We start from the raw sequence: 24,267 nt of genomic DNA, 5'->3' as shown, positions 1-24,267 counted from the left end.
AGGTGGGAGGCTGAATTGTGATGAGGATGCAGGGATCCTACAGCAAGATCAGGACAGGTTGAGCGAGTGGGCAAATCAATGGCAGATGCAGTATAATTTGGATAAGTGTGAGGTTATTCACTTTGGAAGCAAAAACAGGAAGGTAGATTACTATCTGGATGGTCATAAATTGGGAGGGGGGGGCAGCACAGTGGTGCAGGTGGCCCTGCTGCTTCACGGCGCTGAGGTCCCAGGTTCGATCCCGGCTCTGGGTCACTATCCATGTGGAGTTTACACATTCTCCCCGTGTTTGTGTGGGCTTTGCCCAAACCCCCCAAAAATGTGCAGGCTAGGTGGATTGGCCACACTAAATTGCCCCTTAATTGGAAAAATGAATTGGATACTCTGAATTTAAAAACAAATAAATAAATTGGGAGAGGGAAGTATGCAGCAGGACCTGGGTGTCCTTGTGCACCATTCGCTGAAGGTAAGCATGCAGGTGCAGCAGGTGGTAAAGAAAATGCTATGTTGGCCTTCATTGCGAGGGGTTTCGAGTACAGAATCAGGGATGTGTTGCTGCAATTGTACAGGGCCTTGGTGAGGCTACACCTGGAGTATTGTGTGCAGTTTTGGTCTCCTTCTTTGAGGAAGGATGTTCTTGCTCTCGAGGGAGTGCAGGGAAGCTTTACCAGACTGATTCCAGGACTGTCATATGAGGAGAGATTGACTGGGCTGGGATTGTTCTCGTTGGAGTCCAGAAGAATGAGGGGGATCTCAGCGAGACTTATAACATTCTAACAGGACTAGACAGGCTAGATGCAGGGAAGATGTTACCAATGTGTTGGCCCAGAACCAGGGGTCACAGTCTGAGGATTCAGGGTAAACCATTTCGGACAGAGATAAGGAGACATTTCTTCACACAAAGAGTGATGAGCTATGGAATTCATTGCCACAGGAAGTAGTTTCTGCTAAAACTTTGAATATATTCAAGAGGCGACTGGATATAGCACTTGGGGAGAATGGGATCAAAGGCTATGGGGAGAAAGCAGGATTAGGCTATTGAGCTGGATGATCAGCCATGATCGTGATAAATGGCGAAGCAGGCTCGAAGGCCCAAAAGGCCTCCACCTGCTCCTATCTTCTTTGTATGTATGTAACAACCACAACACCCAAACATATTGCACAACGTTCATTGACACATTTCCCATTCACTTGCAAGACAAGGTGATGAACAACTGGAGGTGCCAGCATCTCTCAGAAGGGAACGGATGTACTGAACAATGTGTCCTCACCTTCAAAAAATATATTATGATGGCCATTATTGTGATGGCCATTGCTGAACCCACAGCCAGAGGCAGGGCTAAAACCATCAAACATGAAAGTACTCTCATTCCTAATACTACTTCTCACATTCCAATTCACTCTCAAGCTACACTCTTTGATATCCAGAGAGATTGAATGCATGAAAAAGGCCCTTTTTTCCCCTCTTCCTAGACCACAATCTTATCCTTGTATCCTTTCTCCTTTAGGTACCTTAGAGTCCAGCCTAGCTAGGCTGTGGAGCAAAACCAAGAGTAGTGTGACAATGATGAAGACACATCGTGATTACTTGAGACACCTCTGGCAGTGCTTTTATATCTGAAGACCCGCACATCCAGACATAGGAACAGCTTCTTCCCCACAGCTACTAGACTCCTAACCGACTCTTTCGCGGACTGATCTGTTCCCTGTAAGAACACTAAACCATTTGTCAATGTACTATGCCGATTATTCTTTTGTCTACTATGTACGTACTGTGTACGTTCTGTTGGTCATAGAAGAATACTTTTTACTGTACTTCGGTACCTGTGACAATAAATATCAATCAATCAATCATTCATTCAATCTGGTGAAACATTAGGCTCAAATCACTAAGCCTGCACCAAGTGGCATCTGGCATAATGCATGGCACAAGTATGTGTGCCTACCACAGGTGCCATTTTGGAGCTCAATTTGCATTCAGAGCACCCAGATAAAATAGCTGCTAATGAGCCTAAATTCTCACCCATGTCAGCGTTATTAAAGAAGCAAATGACTTGCTGCCAGGGCCAGGATTGTGCCCTCATTACTTAGGACAAAATGCCAACCCTTCCTGTGCTTTTGAACCACCAGACTCTTTCCAGTTTTATGAAAAATTAAGACACCACTCTGGTTGAATGCTGCTAACTCCTCACCTCTACCGTTGCAAAATCATGGGCTGTCCACCTTGAGACATCACACTTTAGGCATCTAATCTCATTATAAGTGTAAATCAATCTTAAATAACCATGTGCTTCTCAACTGTGGACTGAAATTGGCAAACACATTGCAATTTACAGACAATCATTAAACCCTGAATGGTCTGAGGCTATGAATTAATATACATGAGCATTGCACATGAGGCTTTAGAAGAGTAAGTGTGATGTAACCCTGTAAAGAACAAAGTATTATTCCACTAAAGTGGAACTGAGTTGCTTTAAGGCCATTTAATTGTTGCTAAGTAAAGACAATCTCAGATTAATCTCATGGTTGACTTCTCCAGAAACTTTGAAGATAAATGTGTTGTCAAGGGCACAGTTCAGAAGCACCCAGCATTCTAAACTTGTTATCTTTCTATTAACAAGGTGTATGATTATTAGTGTGTGATATATCTGCATGTGTGAGCCATATAGGGGAGTCGGGGTGGTGAGGGGAGACTTTCATTTGGCATCTGCCCGCATCTTTTGTGGAAAATTGATGACTGGCAGCTGATCAAATCTACAGTTTGAGATCCTGTGCAGATTGACGGATCTGTCTGCAATTTTCAGGTGCAAAGGCTCAAGAGTCCATTTACATGTTCCATCTCTCTGTACTGGTCTGTCTAAACACTGACCATGACAGCAGGACTTCTTCTCTGAGATGCCAGGAGGAGCAAGTGCTACTGCTGGCCTGTGCCTCAAACCCGCAAGGATTAATCCTTCTATCCCTCACCACCCAAATCTGATCAACTGGCTATCTCGCCATGAGAATTGACTGGTTTCCCTCCTTTCCACAGTGAATGAACTGCATTGGGGTAGTGGCTCAGTTCTCCAACAACATTTTCAGACAGTCAGCAGAGCCATTTCCAATTTCATGTCTATTTCTGAGGGAAGCCCAAATCATAGTGTTTCCCAAAATTGATTCCAATCAGTAGGAGGAATTAGGCAGTAACGAGGATGGTACAACAAAAACGGTGCACTTTGGCATAGCTCCTAGCTAAATGTCCAAAGTCAATTTATAGTAATGTTGCCACCCAACAATATAGAATCATAGAATGGTTGCAGCACAGAAGGAGCCGTTCAATCTATTTTGTCTATGTCTCGAGCAACACAGTTAGCCCCATTCCCCCACTCTTTCCCATTTACCCTGCAATTTTGTTTCTCATCAGTTCATCATTGAATTCTCTTTTGAAAGCTGTGTTTATGGCAGTACATTTCAGTTCCTGACCACTCACTGTGTGAAAATATTTTTCCGCGTGCTGCGTTTGGTTCTTTTGCCATTCACCTTAAATTGGTGTCTCCTGACCCTTGACCCTTTCTCCAATATTACACATTAAACCATTGTCGATTGTTGTAAAAATCCATCTGGTTCACCCTTTCAGGGAGGAATTCTGCTGTACTTAACTGGTCTGGCCTACAAGTGACTCCAGACCCAGAGCAATGTGGTTGCCTCTTAAATGTCATCTGAAATGGCCCAGCCTGCCACTCAGTTCAAGAGTAATTGCGAATGGTCAATAAATGCTAACCCAACCAATGGCACCCAAATTTCATGAGTGAATTAAAATAAATCTTGTGATGCCTCGCGAGATGTGCCAGATTAGAGGGAGGAAGGATATTTCAGATTAAGGCATTTTAAAATAGTAGAGGCAGGTATAAGTGATAATGCCTTTCAGCTAACAAAGTGATAGCGTTGAGGAGAATCCTATTTCCAGTCCAGGGTTTTGATGGAGCATGTGACAAAAGAAAAACTGCTTAGCACAAACTTTCTGTTCTTTCCAAATTGGTAGTGTTTTATCAGTAGCTAACTGTAGCTACTTAATAATTGTTCCATTGCTCAGAGATTTTATTCAGGGTAATTTCATCCTTCAGCTCGTCAGTCCTCACAACTGTTGTTATTCTAAAGTCATGCTTCAAGCAACAGGACAGAATGGGTAATCTGCTCCCACACAATTGGCAATATTACTGTTTGCTAGATGTTGGTAGGTAAACAAGAGTTGTCCAACATAACCTCCCAATTGGCTTCATCCACCACTTCAGGATTGGCACTTAATTTGAGTTAGTCACTTATCCATGCCGCTGTTGCCAAGACTTCAGAAAGAGTGAAGAATCAAACCTGCATCATCCTTAGCTACCAAACCATGAATCATTTTTCCGATGTACTCTGCCAGCCAACCACAGAACTAGCCTAAATGTTTCTATGCTGAATTTACATTGTAAATGTACATTTTTAAAATCAGGCTGAGGGGCTTTTTTAAATCCTTAATATGAACCATTAAGGAGCAGAAATTCAGAATTACCCTTTGAAAATATATTCAAACATGGTCGTAATTGAACCGGCTTTTAATTTCGATACAAGATTAAACAAGATTTCCAAGGCCCAAATTTTGAGAAGAAATTAAAAAGTTATTTTTCAAAAAGTGAAGGAACATATTAAATTGTCATAATTGTTGTAACCTGAGCTAAAATACAATTGGTAGAGTTACAAAATAAAATTAACTTTCCATTAATTGTCTTTCCTATTTGCAGTTGCAAAATGAATGGAATAATTTATTGCAATGTGAAATTCACTGCATTCATCAGTACAGAACTAAAGGTCACACATGTGGTTGTGGCAATTATGTGTTATTCATTCTCGATCATTGGGGAATATATTTTCTACCTAATGACTTACTATCTACAATCCAGTCGACAGAACTATTTCCATGAAACAAGTGCGAATTTTCGATCATGAAATCAGTACTCAGAAACATGGCTTATTATCTACAAAAGCCTAATAATGCAGGTGCTGGAAATCGAAAATAAAAACAGAAACTGCTGCAAACACTCAGCAGGTCAGGCAGCATCTGTGGGGAGAAACAGGAGGCAGGATTCCTTGGCCTCCCAGCTGCATGTTTAGTGGTGGCGGGAGGCAGTGAGCCATTCCCTGGTCCCACCGCTGTTCATAGGAATGCCCAATGAAGCCACCCCATGCCACTGGAAAACCCATAGCCAGTGGGACCAGTGAATTCTGCCACCAGTGAATGGTTAGAGAATTCCGGCCAGGGTTTACTTTTCAGTTTCATGACCTTTCATCAGATCTTCAGAAGAGGGAGTTCTCCAAAACCATTAAATTTAATTAACTGGTCATTCCTCTCATCCATCTGCATCATACTTTTTCTGTCACTTTCGCTCTCCAGAACCCCAGAGTTGAGAATCATGTTTTATAGTTTATCTGTCGGTTCTCATGTATAACAGGAATAGACTAAGATTGGCAAATAGTAAAGCATAGGCTCAAAAATCATGGGCAATCAGGTGTTGAGATTTGTTACCAAGGCCATAGATTGGAGAACTTCAATTCAAACTCTTAGGATATGTTACATTGCCAGTCTGCAATAATTATACTGTAAAGTTGCCGTAGTCCCAGATGATCATAGGTAGCTTTCGAGGGGGAGAGCTGAGCGGTGGTGATTTAACCTAAGGATCATCACACCTCAGGCAAGGTTGAGAAGGTGGGCCTTCATGAATAACCTCAACTGGTACGGGGATTGAACCCCCGTTGTTGGTTTTGCTCTGTATCAAGAACCAGCTGTCCAGTCAACTGAGCGAACCGTCAAAATCAATTGGGTTGAAATTTTGATTTTATGAAGGTCTCAGGAAGACTTCCGAAGGAGTTCCACAGTTTAGAGATCATAGAAAGTGGAACATAGAGTGAAGTCATTAATACAACATGCCTGGGTCATTGACAGTTCCCCCAACTCCCAATCTCACCACGAGTCAGCTTCCTACCCTAATCACATTATTTTACCCTTTCTTCATACCCTTCCCTTTTAAACCAAAATCTGTATCCTGTTCTCTCAAATGCCATGACTAATTCAACTTCAATAGCACTTGCAGCAAAGCATTCCATTACTTGCTGCTTGCAAAAGCCCTTCCAGCATCCATGTTTTACTTCTCGTGCCAATTTTCGATTTACATCCCGTGTGTTCCAGTTATCAAACAGTGAAATCAATTTCTGCAGCCTCTCAAATCTTTTCACAATTATGAATGATTTAATTAGACCACCTATTATGTTTCAGTGAACACAGTTGTTTCTAAGACTATGAGCACAATTATATCTAAAACTTCAGAGTACTTCATCTTCGGTTTAAATTATATCTTGCACAGATTAATTATCACTTTCTTGCTTTTACATTCAATCCCTCTATATTTAAGTCTGAATCCCATTTGCTACACGTATGATTGTTTCTATTTGCAACCCCACTGTGGTGATGTGCATCAATGTAAATACATGTAGGCTAGCTAGACACTAGAGGGAGCACAAGAGACATCACACACACACACTCAACCAATAGATCAAGTAGAAGGGACACGACCAATGGACATTCACGATACACACGGAGGTGACACGACCACAAGAGGGCATTACACCAACCCATATATAAAGGACACCACACACATGATCTGCCTCTTTCCAGTGGAGACAGTCAGTGAGTAGAGACACAGGGTTGATTCAATATTACACCCACCACGTGGATTGCAGCAACTGGTTAGTCAGTCTGGGTAGCTATAGTAGGATTAGCAGTAGTGTCGAACCCGAGTAATAGAAGTGTAAATAGTTTAATGAACGTGTTGAAGTTATCTCCACGTCTGAACCTTCCTTTGTCAAGTGCACGACAAGGAAGCCGCTTATGTTACACCGACAACATTACAAATCATGGTACCAGGACTGAACTGTTTCAATTCATCTCGCCATAACTCAGTGTACAGTGACAACCAGCAACGATACCCAGGCAAGATGTTCGAGATCCGGGTTCCGCAGCAGCTCCAGTGCCACGGCGATCTCCGCGAAAACTGACGGGCATTCCGGCAAAAGTTTGAAATCTTCCTGGTGGCAGCCGAACTAGAAGACCTGGCCGATGCTGAAAGGACAGAGCTCCTCCTTGCCATAGCCGGTGCCAGAGCAGAGGAAATCTTTAGAAAATTCAAGTTCTCCAAGGGGCAAAACAGGAGCGACTTCCAGGCAGTCCTCGACAAATTCGGCAAATACTGTGAGGAGAACACACTCCAACCAAGAAGAAAATGTAAGAGAAGCGCCAGTACTCACCTCGAGGCCGAGATCCCGGAGCAGAGAACGATTTTGGTCGGCGGCCATCTTTCTAAAGGGTCTGCACTTGGACAGTTGCGCGAGAAGCGCACAGAACGGGAAGGTCCGTTTGCGCATGCGCAAGATGCCGCGCATGCACAATAACGAAAACGGCCATCAGTAAAGGAACTGCGATCTGCGCATGCGCAATCGGTTCCTACGCGCTACGTCACATGCGTCATGACACCAGAGGCCCCGGACCACGCCCATTTAAAGGGGAAACATCCCAAATCAAAGAAAAAATCTTTTAAAACCGTAAAGCAACCTTCCTTCACCTGGAATGACAGCACAACGCCTCAAATTGAACCAGGAAATGAAATTAACCTCTGAAGAACCCTGCAACAAGCAGTTACCTACGCCCAAACCGATGATTCCGACCTTGAATACTTCGATACCGACCCTTACATTTTCTCTGGACCTCGCGAGCCCAATGCCAGCTCCGACGCAAACAGTGATGAAAAGGTCCTAGAAGACAACGACTAAGACGAACCTTTCACCTTGGGAGGCTACCCCAGTACCAAATCCGATCCGCGACTAGACATGTTGCACATTGGCGACCCCCGTATTGAATCTGATGCAGACACGGATTCGTTCTACGGATTTGAGGATCTTCAGCCCAGCAGATATGATATCCCAACTCATGAGTGCAGGATGATGCTGCGGCTTGAAACCAAGAGACAGAGAGTGGTACAAGCCCACAGAGAGCGGCCTGCTGCCACAGAGAGCATGGTCCACGCACCGCTCAGGGTTCCTGACTCTACGAAAGAAGACATGCAAGACTCCACACCGCAATCCTTGCAAGAACAAGAAGTGACTCCAGTGTCACAAGCCTTCACAGCGAGCTCATGGACAGCCTCCACGATAGAAATAACGCAAGACTCCGACGCGCAGTCCTTGCAGGAACAAGACCATGAGGGTCTAGCAACTTCCTCTGACCAACGAGCGGCAGACGATGCAAGTCTGCCATGCTCAAGTAAACAGCAAGAAGACTATGACAGTCTACCATGCTCCAGTGCACAGCAGGACGGCTATGATGGTATATCATGATGCAGTGAAGAACAAAGCCACAATGACAGTCCAAGCCCAAATGAAGGAGAACAGCAAGACAATGACAGTCCACCCACATTGTTTGCACCACCAGATGAAGACTCTGACAATTTACCCAACCCAAGTGAACTACAAGCAGCTACTGAGGATCTACCCACGGTATGTGAGACAAGTGACGACAGCATCCCACCTCCCATGCAAGATGTGCAAAGTGACAGACCTCAGCTAGTGTGTACAGAGGCACTCGACGATCACTGTGAGACCACTGGTGACTCCGGTGACACCATGATACTTCCACCCTCATTCCCTCGAACCTCTTCACAAGTCAATGCATTCCTGCATGTTCCGACTCCAGCCATGCAGCTTCAAGAAATCTCAGCGGACTCCAGTGAACCTGCTAAGACTCCGGACGGGGAGCATCAACAAACCAACACTGACTCAGTTAAACCAGACCAGATTCCAGATGGGGAGCAACCAAACGCCGACTCTGAATCACGTAAGCCGGACTTTACTCCAGACAGGAAGTGCAGCAACCTCAGTGATGGCACGCTCAGGGTGACAGCAGATGCCACAACGACAGGAGATGGATCACTTAACAATTACACTGGATCAGTAATAACAAGCAGCGGCTACAGTCCAAAAGGAATACACCAATATTCACCACAGCTATATCCACACATTTGTTCCCCACCAGCAGTGCAGCCAATGACAGCTCATGCTGGACAAACCCAGTATTCAGGCATGCAGCAGCCAGCAGTCTATGCAGCATATCCTCAAACAGGCCAGCACTACGGATTGCCCACTAATGGAATCAAGACCGAAGGAGGACTACCGCCAGCGCAATCTGCACTACAGACTGGATGCCTTAGTTACAGCCCAGGATTTGCTACACCCCAGCCTGGCCAGACAGCATATTCCTATCAGATGCAAGGTTCTAGTTTCACACCATCACCAGGTATTTATGCGAGCAGCAATTCTGTTTCCAATTCGACAAGCTTCAACGGTTCTCAGCAGGATCACCCTTCCAGCACAGCATGTGGCCAGAACCAGTAAGTACAGTCTTATCCAACTTCACCATATGGCACATCCATGTCCTCGAATGATACTGTTGATGGTACTTCTTCAACGTCAACACCTTATCAGCTACAAGATACCATCCAACAGCACCATCACAAACATCGAAAAAGAAAGGGACTCCAAATCAGACAGCGAAGTGATTTGACCACTTCTTGGTTCCTGTGGCACAGGGACGTTGATGGCGTTCATAACCAAGAGAGACATTTGACCATGATGATTGATGGTTTTTGGACTCACACAAATGATTTGGACTTATTGTTTAATCACTGTTCCCATGACTTGTATATATCTTACCTTATCAACCTGCTCTTTGTTCAATTTTCTTAAAGTGTACTGAAAATATGAACATATAAAAAAGGGGGGTGTGGTGATGTGCATCAATGTAAATACATGTAGGCTAGCTAAACACTAGAGGGAGCACAAGAGACATCACACACACACACACTCAACCAATAGATCAAGTAGATGGGACACGACCAATGGACATTCTCGATACACAAGGAGGTGACACGACCACAGGGGGGCATTACACCAACGTATATATAAAGGACACCACACACATGATCTGCCTCTTTCCAGTGGAGACAGTAGAGACACAGGGTCGATTCAATATTACACCCACCACGTGGATTGCAGCAACTGGTTATTCAGTCTGATAGCTATAGTAGGATTAGCAGTAGTGTCGAACCCGAGTAATAGAAGTGTAAATAGTTTAATAAATGTGTTGAAATTATCTCCACGTCTGAGCCTTCCTTTGTCAAGTGCACCATAAGGAAGCCGCTTATGTTACACTTACAACATAACAAATCACCCACATTTAAAGATCAACATGGAGACCAATGGTTCTCTTGCTTCACTACATTGAAAATGATATGCCATATATCCATTCTCAAAATCCAGCCTTTTGCCGATCTACATTGAATCGACTTTCCCTCACATCAATCGATTCCCCTAATCTATCAGTGTCAATCACATTCTTCCTTATGCTTTGTGATATGTCCAGATTTTATTTTATATCATTGACAAATTTTGACATTTTTGACGTAGAATCTTACAATTCCAGATTAAGCCAGTGCACATCTCACTCTACACTAGTTTTCGAAAATTTCTTGCTGCCAAGTTATATAGGGCGTGATTCACCCAAAAATGTGACAAAGGCAGCGATTCAGTGGCCTCATTTCATTCGAGTGAGAGTGCGACGAGTTCGGTAAATGGCGGGAGAGGCCAAAGACGTGAACCGCGCTGGGCGCCAAACCATTTGCGATGCAACCAGCCCGCTCCCATAGACAAAATCGTTATGGCGAGAAACAAATAATCACCACTTTAGCCCTATTTCCATCCAATTAACGAGGGCCACGCCACATCCAATGGCTTCCCATGGTCCAGCCGCCTCCCCAGCAAGTCGTCACTTTGATTCCCATTAGATCTACTTTTGACAAATGTGAACTTGGCGGAAGTTTTGCTGCAGGGCCCCTAGGACATGAGTAGTCATCTTCTCCCTTACAGGCAATGAGCTCGTGGGCACTGGGCATACTATCCCTCTGCTCAGAAGGGGGTGGGGGCAACTGGGGGAGGGGGAAGCCCCAGTTGGGGGTGGACCACCATGGGAGGATGGGGGATCGGTGTTAGGTGGGGGGTAACTGGGCTGAGGGTGGCTCTGCTGGAGTGGGGTGGGGGTGGGGCAACCATTTGCGGATCCACTATGCCTACCCCTGAATCGTGTGATCCCATTCCGGGGACAACCCTAGTCCCTGCCTGCCTGCCCCCACCGAAAACCCATAACTCCCATTGACAGTGCGACTGAATGTTATTGCTAATAGGGAATTGGCAATCGTGGTTAAGTGAGCACTTCACACATCCCACGTGGATCTCCGTGGGTGGATGGGCCATGTAGCATGTGGGGCATATTGTCTAGCATCCCAATCAGACCTAGATGCATGGACACTGTGCTTGAACACTGCGGGAGGCAGCAGCACAGACACAGCAGCCAACCTCTGTCCGCCCAGGGGATGGGCCCCAGTCCTGGGCACATGTCCATGGCTGGGTTTTGACAACGTTCCGTTTGGGTGTTTGGGTGTTTGCGTGCAGGTGTGTGGTCAGATGAGCAGGCCCCCCCCCCCACAGCTGTGGCCGGGTGTGCGTGGGCAGAGCGTGTCGGGTTGGGGGAGGGTGCGGTGAGCAGGACCTCATGTCTGGGAGGGTTGGGACATGGGATTGATGGTCGGACTGCCTCACGGAACAAGGAGCGAGAGGCGTCATACTGTTTGTGGTGAGGGAACTTTAATATTTCTCGTACAAGTGTACAGCACTGCCCCACTCTCCCGATGGTGCCTCTCCACTATCACCACCCTCCTTTCCTCCCCCCATCCCCCAATGCCCCTCCCCCATCACCTCCAACCCCCCAAGCACACTCCCCTCCTTAGCCCCACCTGCCCCACTCCCCAGTGCACTCTTAGTGTTCCCCAATGGGTTTGGCCTTCCTTGCTCTATCATTACATCGAGTTGTAACTCCAGGATGCACATCAGTGGTGGAGTCAGCCAGCTGCCTGCCATGTCCCGTGACCTTCGATACCCCTGGCAGGAATCCTCTGGGTGCTCTGGGGCCAGAGGGCCCCGGTGCACTTGATGGCGGCACCATGTTCGGTGCTGACTGCAAGATGCAGCTTAGTCAGAGGGATGGAACTCAGGGGAGCTGGTCGCCACCATCGGCATCCATAGGATTATAGATCATAGAATTTACAGGCAGAAAGAGACCATTCTGCCCATCACGTCTGCACTGGCCCTTGGAAAGAGCACCTCACCTAGGCCCACACTTCTAACCAATCCCCGTAACCCAGTAACCCCACCCAACCTTTTTGGACACTAAGGGCAATTTAGCATGGCCAGTCCACCTGACCTGCACATCTTTGGACTGTGGGAGGAAACCGGAGCACCCGGAGGAAATCCACACAGACACGGGAGAACGTGCAGTCTCCGCACAGACAGTGATCCAAGCCGGGTATCGAACCTGGGACCCTGGAGCTGTGAAGGAACTCACCACTATGCAACCGTGCTGCCCAGAATGGGTCCAGATTGCCATCCTGTGCCCACTCCTCCTGGTCAGTGCCCAAAGGGCCCTGGGGTTATCCTCAAAATGGATGGGGCAGCTGGATTGAGCCCTCGCATCTCCTGTGCCATTTGGCCTGCGAGCCCTGGCAGCTCCCCAATGTTTGCACCGTGGTGTCGATGCCCTTGGTGATGCTCTTCAGCAATTGCCCCACGCTCTGCAGCGCCTCGGCGATGCCCATCTGCGACTGGGACAAGCTCCCTAGCGCCTCGGCCATTCCATTCTGAGACCGGGACATGTCCTTCAGCGCCTCATTAAGGTCCGCCTGGTGGGCTGGCCCCCAGCGAATTGGACAGTCTGCCGAGGCCCTCAGCCACAGCCGTCACCGACTGCGCCACACCTTTGACACCTCCATTAATTCTGCTGACATCATGCACCAGGCTGTCCACTGCGGTCATCACCCCAGCAGTGGTTGGCCTCGGTGCCACGCATTGCCTTCTGTGACTCCTCCAATCAGCTATGGACCAGCTGGAGTGTTGCTGACATCTCCCTCTGGATGTCCTGACCGAACCCAAATGTCTGCATCAGCTTCAGGTAAACCAATTCCTACACACTCCACCCATCCATGGTCAAAACAGCCCCCTCAGATACGTGCAACACTCCCAACCCTCGACTCCCAAGAGGCGACCTTCCCTCCATCAAGAAAAAATTGTGTGAGCCCCCATATCCACCATTAAAGTGTGGGGTGGCCCCACAATTACCCATCCTTGCGGGCATCAGGGCATCACCACCTCCCTTCCAGGGGAGCATATCTCACTACGGGATTGCTGAGGGCCCCCCATCTTTATGCCGCCCCTTTCAGTCCCCACTTTCAGCCTGCTCTCCACTTTCAGGACCTCCCTTAACTACCCAACATCCATGACACCCATTCATACTCCCACTTGTCCTCCTTTCCATGGGCATGGCCCCCTAAAGCACCACTCCTTGGCAGTGTCAACCTGGCATCTGGCACTGGCAGCCTTGTGCCCAGGCACTGCACCTGGCACTCTGGGAGTGCCGATCTAGAACCCTGGCACTGCCAGGTTAGCACTGCCATGGTGCCCGGGTGCCAGGGACAGTGTCATGGCATTGTCCTTCCCTATCCATGATCACCTGGGGGGGGGTCAAGTGGTCTCCGAGATCCCTTGAGTAGCCATCATTCCTGTGCAGACCAGTGCTAATCGGCGCCTGGTGTGGCCTCGCTGGTGTGGCCTCGCTGGTGTGGTCTCGCTGGTGTGGCCTCGCTGGTGTGGCCGATGACTCCTGTGAGCCGGGAAAAAGTGGACTCAAACCAGACTTGTGCATAACTCGGAGCCTGGTGCAAAGCCCTTTTGGGCCTCCCCTGTGATGCATCCAATGCAATCGGATCGGCGGCAGTTGCACGGAGTGGGAAAATCGTGCCCTTTCTCTTATGTTTTATCAATATATGTTTACTGCTCGACTTTGTCGCCTTCGCGTCTCCTCTATGCTCATATTCGTTATGATGTGGAGATGCCGGCGTTGGACTGGGGTGGGCACAGTAAGAAGTCTTACAACACCAGGTTAAAGTCCAACAGGTTTGTTTCGATGTCACTAGCTTTCGGAGCACTGCTCCTTCCTCAGGCGAATGAAGAGGTATGTTCCAGAAACATATATAGAGACAAATTCAAAGATGCAAGACAATGCTTGGAATGCGAGCATTAGCAGGTGATTAAATCTTTACAGATCCAGAGATGGGGTAGCCCCAGGTTAAAGAGGTGTGAATTGTGTCAAGCCAGGACAGTTGGTAGGATTTCGCAGGTCAGATGGTGGGGGATGAATGTAATGCGACATGAATCCCAGGTCCCGGTTGAGGCCGCACTCATTTGTGCGGAACTGGTTATAAGTTTCTGCTCAGCGATTCTGCGTTGTCGCACGTCCTGAAGGCCGTCTTGGAGAACGCTTACCCGGAGATCAGAGGCTGAATGCCCTTGACTGCTGAAGTGTTCCCCGACTGGAAGGGAACATTCCTGCCTGGTGATTGTCGTGCGATGTCCGTTCATTCGTTGTCGCTGCGTCTGCATGGTCTTGCCAATGTACCACGCTTCGGGACATCCTTTCCTGCAGCGTATGAGGTAGACAACATTGGCCGAGTCGCACGAGTATGTACTGCATACCTAGTGGGTGTAGTTCTCACGTGTAATGGTGGTATCCATGTCGATGATCTGGCACGTCTTGCAGAGATTGCCATGGCAGGGTTGTGTGGTGTCGTGGTCACTGTTCTGAAGGCTGGGTAGTTTGCTGCAAACAATGGTTTGTTTGAGGTTGCGCGGTTGTTTGAAGGCAAGTAGTGGGGGTGTGGGGATGACCTTGGCAAGATGTTCATCTTCATCGATGACGTGTTGAAGGCTGTGAAGAAGATGTCGTAGTTTCTCCGCTCCGGGAAAGTACTGGATGACGAAGGGTATTCTGTCGGTTGTGTCCCATGTTTTTCTCCTGAGGAGGTCGGTGCGGTTTTTTGCTGTGGCGCGTTGGAACTGTCGATCGATGAGTCGAGCGCCATATCCCGTTCGTACGAGGGTATCTTTCAACGTCTGTAGATGTCTGTTACGCTCCTCCTCGTCTGAGCAGATCCTGTGTATATGGAGAGCTTGTCCATAGGGGATGGCTTCTTTAATGTGTTTAGGGTGGAAGCTGGAGAAGTGGAGCATCGTGAGGTTATCCGTGGGTTTGCAGTAAAGCAAAATGCTGAGGTGACCGTCCTTGATGGAGACGAGTGTGTCCAAGAATGCAACTGATTTTGGAGAGTCGTCCATGGTGAGTTTGATGGTTGGATGGAACTTATTGATGTCATTGTGTAGTTGTTTCAGTGATTCTTCGCCGTGGGTCCAAAGGAAAAAAAATGTCATTGATGTATCTGGTGTATAACGTCGGTTGAAGGCCCAGTGCGGTGAGATGGTCTTGTTCAAACTTGTGCATGAAGATGTTGGCGTATTGGGGTGCGAATTTGGTCCCCGTGGCTGTTCCGTGCGTCTGGATGAAGAACTTGTTGTCGAAAGTGATGACGTTGTGATCCAGAATGAAGCGGATGAGTTGCAGAATTGCGTCTGGAGATTGGCAGTTGTCGGTGTTGAGTACTGAGGCTGTTGCAGCAATGCCGTCGTCATGGGGGATGCTGGTGTAGAGTGCCGAGACGTCCATTGTGACGAGAAATGTTCCTGGTTCAACTGGTCCATGGGTGCTGAGTTTCTGTAGGAAGTCCTTTGTGTCGCGACAGAAGCTGGGCGTACCTTGTACGATGGGTTTCAAGATGCCCTCGATGTAGCCAGAGAGGTTCTCACACAGGGTCCCATTGCCTGAAACGATAGGACGGCCTGGTGTGTTGGCCTTGTGTATTTCCGGGAGGCAGTAGAGATCTCGAATGCAGGGAGTACGTGGGATGAGAGCACGTAGGGTGCTCTGAAGACCTGGATATTCGTTATGGAAGTGGAGAACAGAGAGGTCCATATTCTGGGCCCTGAGGCATGTCACAACATACTTCAACCCATTTTTTCTTACAGTATTCTTAGATCACTCTGTCCACATTGACACATTTAACATTAAGCCTAAATTTTTGTCACAAGTTTCAGAATCATATGTCACCTTGAAGATGAATAAGTTAAAATAACTGGATATAGTTGAAGCATAAAGAACATGTCGGGCAGTACATTTAGAAATTCAAAACATCAATTTTCACATTTCTTACTTTCATGAAACAATTGACTTCTTGCTGGTTTTTACTGCACAGCGATGCTATAATGTGCTAGATCTCTTTCAGTGCCTCAAGGTTGGCCATTACTCATATGAAAGAGGACATCACTGCTAAGTGGTATGTCAGCTGATAGGAACATACTCAGTGAAGGAACCCAAGTTAACTTTCTATCCATAACATGGCTCTGAGGACAATTGCAACGATGCTGCTTCCACTTCCGCGAGTACAACAGACATTGGCAGCATGGTAACATTGTGGATAGCACAATTGCTTCACAGCTCCAGGGTCCCAGGTTCGATTCCGGCTTGGGTCACTGTCTGTGTGGAGTCTGCACATCCTCCCCGTGTGTGCGTAGGTTTCCTCCGGGTGCTCCGGTTTCCTCCCACAGTCCAAAGATGTGCAGGTTAGGTGGATTGGCCGTGATAAATTGCCTTTAGTGTCCAAAATTGCCCTTAGTGTTGGGTGGGGTTACTGGGTTATGGGGATAGGGTGGAGGTGTCGACCTTGGGTAGGGTGCTCTTTCCAAGAGCCGGTGCAGACTCGATGGGCCGAATGGCCTCCTTCTGCACTGTATATTCTATGATAATCTATGATTGGGATTTTTTAGGTTTGGTTTTGGGCTAACTTTTGTACGTTTCAGCTGTGCAGGGCTATATTCTAGCAATGCTCTTAATTTCTATTCTGACAGGAGAAAACCTTTCTCGGCAGCATTCCATTTAGCAGTACAGTTTCAGTATTTCAATCAGAATATTTTAATGTACATCAACATCTGGTGCCACTAGTAACTTGATTTATGAGACCCTGGGAAAAATCAACACTCACTACATTGTCATTACCACCATGCCTAGTGTTTGTTTGTGTTACAGTAGCTAAAAATTTTAATCAATTGCACAAATAGAATCATTGGAGAATAGAATTTACAGTGCAGACGGAGGTCATTCGGCCCATTGAGTCTGCACCGGCTCTTGGAAAGAGCACCCTACTTAAGCCCACGCTTCCACCCTATCCCCGGAACACAGCTAACGTTTTTCGGACACTAAGGGCAACTTAACCACTTAACGAAATGAAATGAAATGAAAATCGCTTATTGTCACAAGTAGGCTTCAAATGAAGTTACTGTGAAAAGCCCCTAGTTGCCACATTCCAGCACCTGTTCGGGGAGGCTGGCACGGGAATTGAACCGTGCTGCTGGCCTGCCTAGGTCTGCTTTCAAAGCCAGTGATTTAGCCCTGTGTTAAACCAGCCCCAGTAACCTGCACATCTTTGGACTGTGGGAGGAAACCGGAGCACCCGGCGGAAACCCACGCAGACATGGGGAGAACGTGCAGACTCCGCACAGGCAATGACCCAAGCCGGGAATCGAACCTGTGACCCTGGAGCTGTGAAGCAACTATGCTCACCACTGTGCTACCTGCGCATTTTAGACACCATGTGGTCCTGGAAAAGGAGTTCTTCTGTCTCCTGGTCTTGATGTGAGAAATAGGAAGTGGTATACTGCAGACACAACGGAGGGGATTTATCCTGTGCCCCCCCCCCTCCCCCCCCCCCCCTGTGGCGTATTTCTTGGCAGTGGCCTGCCATTGGCCAGTGGCAGGATCTTCTAGTCCTGCTGCTGTCAATGAAATATCCCATTGAATCACCCTCAGCCGCCGGGAAATCCACAGCGGGAGTTCACCATCGACGGGAGCGGACGATCCTGCTGGTGAGAATGGCCGGAAAATCCCTTCCCAATGCCATCTCCATATTAGTCGACTCCATGACAATGGGTTATAGCCTCCGAGCTTGGAATAAAATATCTCAAGTTATTATCCCTGTGTTCAACCTTTGAAACACTTAAGTAATATCCCCAAATTTACTGATGACACAAAACTGGGTGGGAATATAGGGAGTGAGGAAGGTGCAAGGAGGCTTCAAGACGATTTAGTAGGCTAAGCGAATGGACTAGAACATGGCAGATGGGATATAATATGAATAAGTGTGAAGTTATTCACTTTGGTAGAAAAACTAGAAAGGCAGAATATTTCTTAAATGGCAAGAGGTTGAGAAGGGCAGGTGTCCAAACTGACTTGGGATCTTTTGTAAGGGGCATGAACAGTCCACACCGAGTTGGTCGAAAACAAAACCTTACTTTATTTTACAATTCCCATTATATACAGCTCCAGTAGTTCCCTACTGGGTCTTCTCTGGTCGATGCCTTACTCGCCAATTCTATTTGTACAAAGTGAACGTTGTTAAAGATCCCCTGCGCCCTTATCGGGGGAGCTTGTATTCTGCAAGATCCACGGGGTAGTTAATCATCCCTACCCGCTAAGACCTGAGCGGGTTATAACAGGTGCCCTTGTTCTTGAATCATTAAAAATTAGCATGTATATGTTGCAAGCAATTAAGAAGGCTAATGATTAGTTGCTCATCATCACAAGGGGATTTGAGTGCAGGAATAAAGGTGTCTTGCTGCAGTTGTATTGATCATGATGAGGCTTCATCTGGAGCATTGTGCACAGTTTTGGTCCCCTTATCTAACGTGCCACAGAGGAATACATTCGAGGTTCACTAGATTAATTCCTGGGATGGCGGGACTGTTTAATGAGTAGAGATTGAGGAGACTTGATCTGTATTCCCAGCATTTTGAAGCATGAGGAGTGACCTCATTGAAGCTTACAAAATTCTTCCAGGGTGTGAGAGAGCGGGCATAGATACGATGTTTCCCCTGGCTAGTAAGTCTGAAACAAAGCAACATAATCTCCAGATAAGGAGTAAGACATTTAAGACTGAGATGAGGAGGAATGTATTCACTCAGTCGGTGGTGGATCTTTGGAATTCTTGAACCCAGGGGTTATGGAAATAACTATTGAACATGTTCAAGACAGTAAGCAATCATTTCTGGGGACTAATGATATCAAGGGACATGGAGATAGTGCGGAATGTGGGACTGAGGCACATAATCATCCATGATTTAATTAAATAGTGGAGCAGATTTGATGGGCCGAATGCCCTACTCCTGTTCCTAGGTTCTGATATTCCTTTATCAAGACACAGACAACAGCACCAGAGGCAACAGGCACAGACTAGGGTGCAGCATGGATTGCAGCTGGAGAGATCTGATAGCTACCCTTAGACGAAGCATCGGACGATTTGGGCAGCTGCGGAGGCAAAGCCCAATGGAATAGCAATCCTTGTGTCCAACATTGCCATTTTTTCCAGACAGCAGAACATATCATGGCTCCAGAGAATTTACCAAAGCAACTCTAAGTTTGTCTGGTCTCCAGAATGAGCAACTGTAGGGTAGTGCACGATAGCAGCGCGAAAGAGAGAAAATATATTATCACGGACATTTATACCTCAAGAGAGAACCTAACAATCCCCCGGTGACATTCAATGGCGTCACCATTTGCTGAATCAGCAACTATCAACATCCTTAGGCTTGCCCTTGACTGAACGGGACCAGCCATATAAACATTGTGGACACAAAGGAAGGTCAGAGGCTGAGAATTCTGTGGAAAGTAACTCATCCCTGACTCTTCAAAGCCTGTCCACCATCTAGAGGACACAAGTCAGGAGTTTGATATTATACTCTCCGCTTGTCTGGATGATTGTAGCTCCAAAGCATTCAAGACAGGCAGCACGGTAGCCTTGTGGATAGCACAATTGCTTCACAGCTCCAGGGTCCCAGGTTCGATTCCGACTTGGGTCACTGTCTGTGCGGAGTCTGCACATCCTCCCCGTGTGTGCGTGGGTTTCCTCCGGGTGCTCCGGTTTCCTCCCACAGTCCAAAGATGTGCGGGTTAGGTGGATTGGCCATGATAAATTGCCCTTAGTGTCCAAAATTGCCCTTGGTGTTGGGTGGGGTTACTGGGTTATGGGGATGGGGTGGCGGTGTTGACCTTGGGTGGGGTGCTCTTTCCAAGAGCCGGTGCAGACTCGATGGGCCCAATGGCCTCCTTCTGCACTGTAAATTCTATAAAGACGTTCAACACCGTCTGGGATAAAGTAGTCCATTCGATCAGCACCCTGCCCACCAACCTAAACACTTACTTTCTCCATCACTGATTCAGCGGCAGCAGTGTGCACTATGTGCAAGAACATCAATATGCGAACACAACTACCTTCAAGTTCTCCTTCAAGCCATACATCATCCTAACCTGGAAATATATCGCCATTCCTTCACTATTGCTGGGTCAAATTCCTAGAACTCCCTCCCAGCTGGACTGTGGATGCATCTGCCCCAGATGGACTGCAGCAGTATGAGAAGAAGGTGTTCACCACCAAATTTTTAGGGGCAATAAAGAATGGGAAGCAAATGCTGGCCTTGCTAGTGATGCTCCATCCCATGAAAGATTTTTTAAAAATACGCAGAAGCTATATTTCATGATAATTCAGATTAGTGAGCTTTCAACCTGACAAGCTGGAAATTAAGCTTAACTATATTCACAGACTAATATCTAATAAGCTTTCATACTACTGTCTGCCTACTATTTTAATAATAGTCGTTTAGATTTTAGAATCATAGAATAGTACAACACAGAATGAGGCCATCAAACCTATCAAGTGTAGGCTGGCAATCTTTTTCAATGCGTTTGATATTCCATTAAAATGGAGAAAGAAGTACTGAACAGGCCAATGTCCCCACCAGCGAGGTACTGGTCATGCTCGACCAGCTGTGATAGGCGGGCCACATTGCCCGAATACCGACTCCCAAAAACATGTGCTCTGCTCAGCTCTGCAATGGCAAACAAGCACCACAAGGGCAGAGGGAATGCTACAAGGACACTCTGAAAGCCTCCCTAAATAAATGCAACAGCCCCACTGACACGTGGGAATCGCTTGCCTTAGAAAGCACAAACTGGAGAAAAAGCATCCGTGAAGGTGCCTATTACCTTGAGCATTGGAGGGTGGAGCACGCAGAGGCCAAGCGTAAACAGCGGAAGGAGAGTGCAGAATCCAGAGCATCACACCCACCCACCTCATCAAACACCACCTGCCAAACCTGTCTGCGGATCAGGATTGGACTACTCAGCCAACGCAGAACCCACCTCCCCGGAGTGGAAGCAAGTCATCCTCGATGCTGAGGGACTGCCCAAGAAGAAGAAGATGTTTTTAGAATGATGTCCACAATAATTTCCAGCCTTTAAAAAAGCCAGATCCTTAAAAATATAAGAAGGAGCTCATCAACAAGCGATGGGTAACAATTTTTGAGTTGCTTCAACATATTTAACTATCATCATTCGTAGCAAACCCAAACTCCCATTTTCTCATCACATGTCTCAATCGTCTCTTTCACCAGAAACACATTCTATTGCTTCTGAAATCCATTTATTCTATTTCCTTCAGTGACCTCTCCTACTTGATGTGAATGAAATTCATCGTGTAGCCGGTCTGTTCCACTTAATGTAAATTGCTTTTCTTCTTCCTGAGCCCCACATGAAAGATTTTACATTAGTTTGGTACTGAGTTGTGCCAGTCACCTGTTTACTGGTCCATTTTCTTTAAAGAATTCTTTTGACTCTGTTTGTACTGTTTCTCAATATTTATTCTCACTCAAACATGAGTATCAATATTTCAAAAGTATGACTTTCCACTCTTCACCATCATATTTAAAAATATATATTTGTCGATGACAGTAATCAAATTATGCAACAGTGATGGGAGTTATAATTCTGAGATATTGGCTGGAATTCTCCAGGCCATTGGGATTCCATGATCCTGCTGCAGCACACCCCCCGCTGCGGGTTCCTGGCAGCGTGGGGTGGTTTCAATGGGAAAGCCCATTGACGAGCGGCAGGAGTGGAGAATCTCGTCACCAGCGAACGGCTTCTTGATGTAGTCTCATTGTTATGAAATAAATTTAAAAAGAAGATGACAAAGTCCAAAAATAAGTGACCTCGATTTATAGCACATCATTGAGCATGAACAATATCATGGTTTAAAAATTCAGATATTTTTATAGCCTCACATGCTATACTTGACTGGCACATGATATATTTTTGAAAATTCCTTTATGGGATGTGGGTGTCCCTGGTGAGGACAGTGATGTGTTAAGTAAGTTGGTTCAACGTTGACTGCAACTGGATGCAGTGAAACTAGAAACAGGCTTCTGACACAGGAGATGGTCCAACACTGTTTTATTGAACTTCCTGATTGCTGTACATAGTCTGCTGTGGAGTTGACACTCTATCAATCTAACTGATAACCTCCTACTGGCTTGACCAGACTAACTCTCTACCTCATGGTGATAGTGCTCACTGGCTTATGCACTCTTACTATCTCAGAAGCTGTGTCCTGTAGAGAGAGGGAGAGTCTTAGTGCCCTGTGTGCTTTATAGTGGTGGTGTCCTGTCTGGTGTTTGGTTGTTATGTGTTGTGTGTATTCATTGGTTATCCTGTGTGTCAATCACTGCCTGTCTGCATCTCATTATATACATGAGTGGATATTATGACAAACAGCATTTAATGCCCATCCCAAGTTGCCCTTCAGAAAGTGGTGATGAGTTGCCTTCTTGAACCGCTGCAGTCTTTGAGGTGTAGATACATCCACTGTGCTGTTCGGGAAGGATTTCCAGGATGTTGCCCCAGTGAGAGTGAAGCAACGGTGATATATTTCCTAGTCAGGGTGGTGAGTGGACCTCCAAGTGGTAGGGTTCCCTGGTATTTGCTGCTCTTGTCCTTCTGGATGGTAGTGGTCGTCGGTTTGGAAGGTATTGTCAAAAGAATCTTGGTGAGTTACTGCAGTGCATCTTATAGATGGTACACACAGGGGAGCAATCAAGCCGGCTGCTTTGTCCTGGATGGTGTCAAACTTCTTGAGTGTTGTTGGAGCTGCACTCATCCAGGCAAGTGGAGAATATTCCATTACACTCCTGACGTGTAGATGGTGGACAGACTTTGGGGAGTCAGGAGATGAGTTAATCGCCGAAGGATTCCTAGCCTTTGACCTGCCCTGGTAGCCACAATATTAATATGGCTGGCCCAGTTGAGTTTCTGATATGAATTGTCAGACGTTCATTGTTTAACAAAATCAGTTTGTAGCTTTTATCATTCCCAAATACCATAAGCCATTACAATCTTCACTCTACCTTCAAATATAACCAGGAGTTTCTGTAGTGTAAGGTGAGAAAATGTTGATGGTATTAATTTCTGCATGCTGGGCAGAAAAACATCAATATTTATTGATCTTTTCATCGCCTGTAGCTTTATTTACTGCAGGCCATAGATTGGAAGTGTGAACATTTTAAAGAACAAAATTAGTACATTGTTAGCTGGTTGCTAAACTATAAGCATTTAAGCAGTTAGATATTAGTGGAGGGAAGCATGGCTTTTAAAGTATAAGTCTTGCGCAGATTATTTAAATTCATCAACTGCATCAATGAATACTGTACAGTGTAACAGGCTAACATAAAAATATGTTTATTAGTTCACTTATTTTATTCCTATTTGTCTTATAGTTCTTCAACCTAACCGTCTAAATGTAGATAGTCTTTCTTGATGCACAAAAATTGATAATTCAAAAATAATGCATAATATTCACAATCATCATGAACTATTTCTTCAAGCATTATTGAAAGTTTTATCCAAGATCAATATATTTGTTGTAGAAATATCTGCTTCTTTCTTAATAGTTTTCAGATAGTTAAATGTTGAGGCTCATTTTATTCTGAACCCATTCTGCCGCTCTCCTTATGAGTGAATCAATTTTACTGACAATTCTGTGGGCCAAGGCAGTCATAAATACTTTACAAGGATACTTAGAAGACTAATTCTTTTCTGGTTCTCACAATCATTTCTATTTATCTTTTAGTGAAATTGTATTATCGTTGGTTTTTATTCTGTAGTCCTTCAGGAACCATTCAGCTTTGCATACTTAGTGCAGTGGTTGTTGTTTACCTGAATTCCAGCTCCCCAGCTACCTCTGACATTGTGTTCTTTATGCTGCCTATTCTGGGAGCTTTATCATTTTCAAATCCATTCTCCAAAGTTTTGCATGTTTCTCCCGTGGGCAG

General features: G+C 46.2%; 1 protein-coding gene across 1 annotated transcript in view; it reads right to left on the bottom strand.

Annotated features, from left to right (window-relative positions):
* LOC140406643 (low-density lipoprotein receptor-related protein 1B-like) overlaps positions 1-24,267 on the bottom strand; it is a 1,956,985-nt gene that overhangs the window by 1,863,847 nt on the left and 68,871 nt on the right. The gene's annotated exons all lie outside the window — the stretch shown is intronic.

Source organism: Scyliorhinus torazame, chromosome 2 (genome assembly GCF_047496885.1).
Source record: "Scyliorhinus torazame isolate Kashiwa2021f chromosome 2, sScyTor2.1, whole genome shotgun sequence".
Taxonomy (NCBI): Eukaryota; Metazoa; Chordata; class Chondrichthyes; order Carcharhiniformes; family Scyliorhinidae; genus Scyliorhinus; species Scyliorhinus torazame.
The sequence above is the reverse complement of the archived record's forward strand: the minus strand, read 5'-3'. Positions and strand labels throughout refer to the sequence as shown.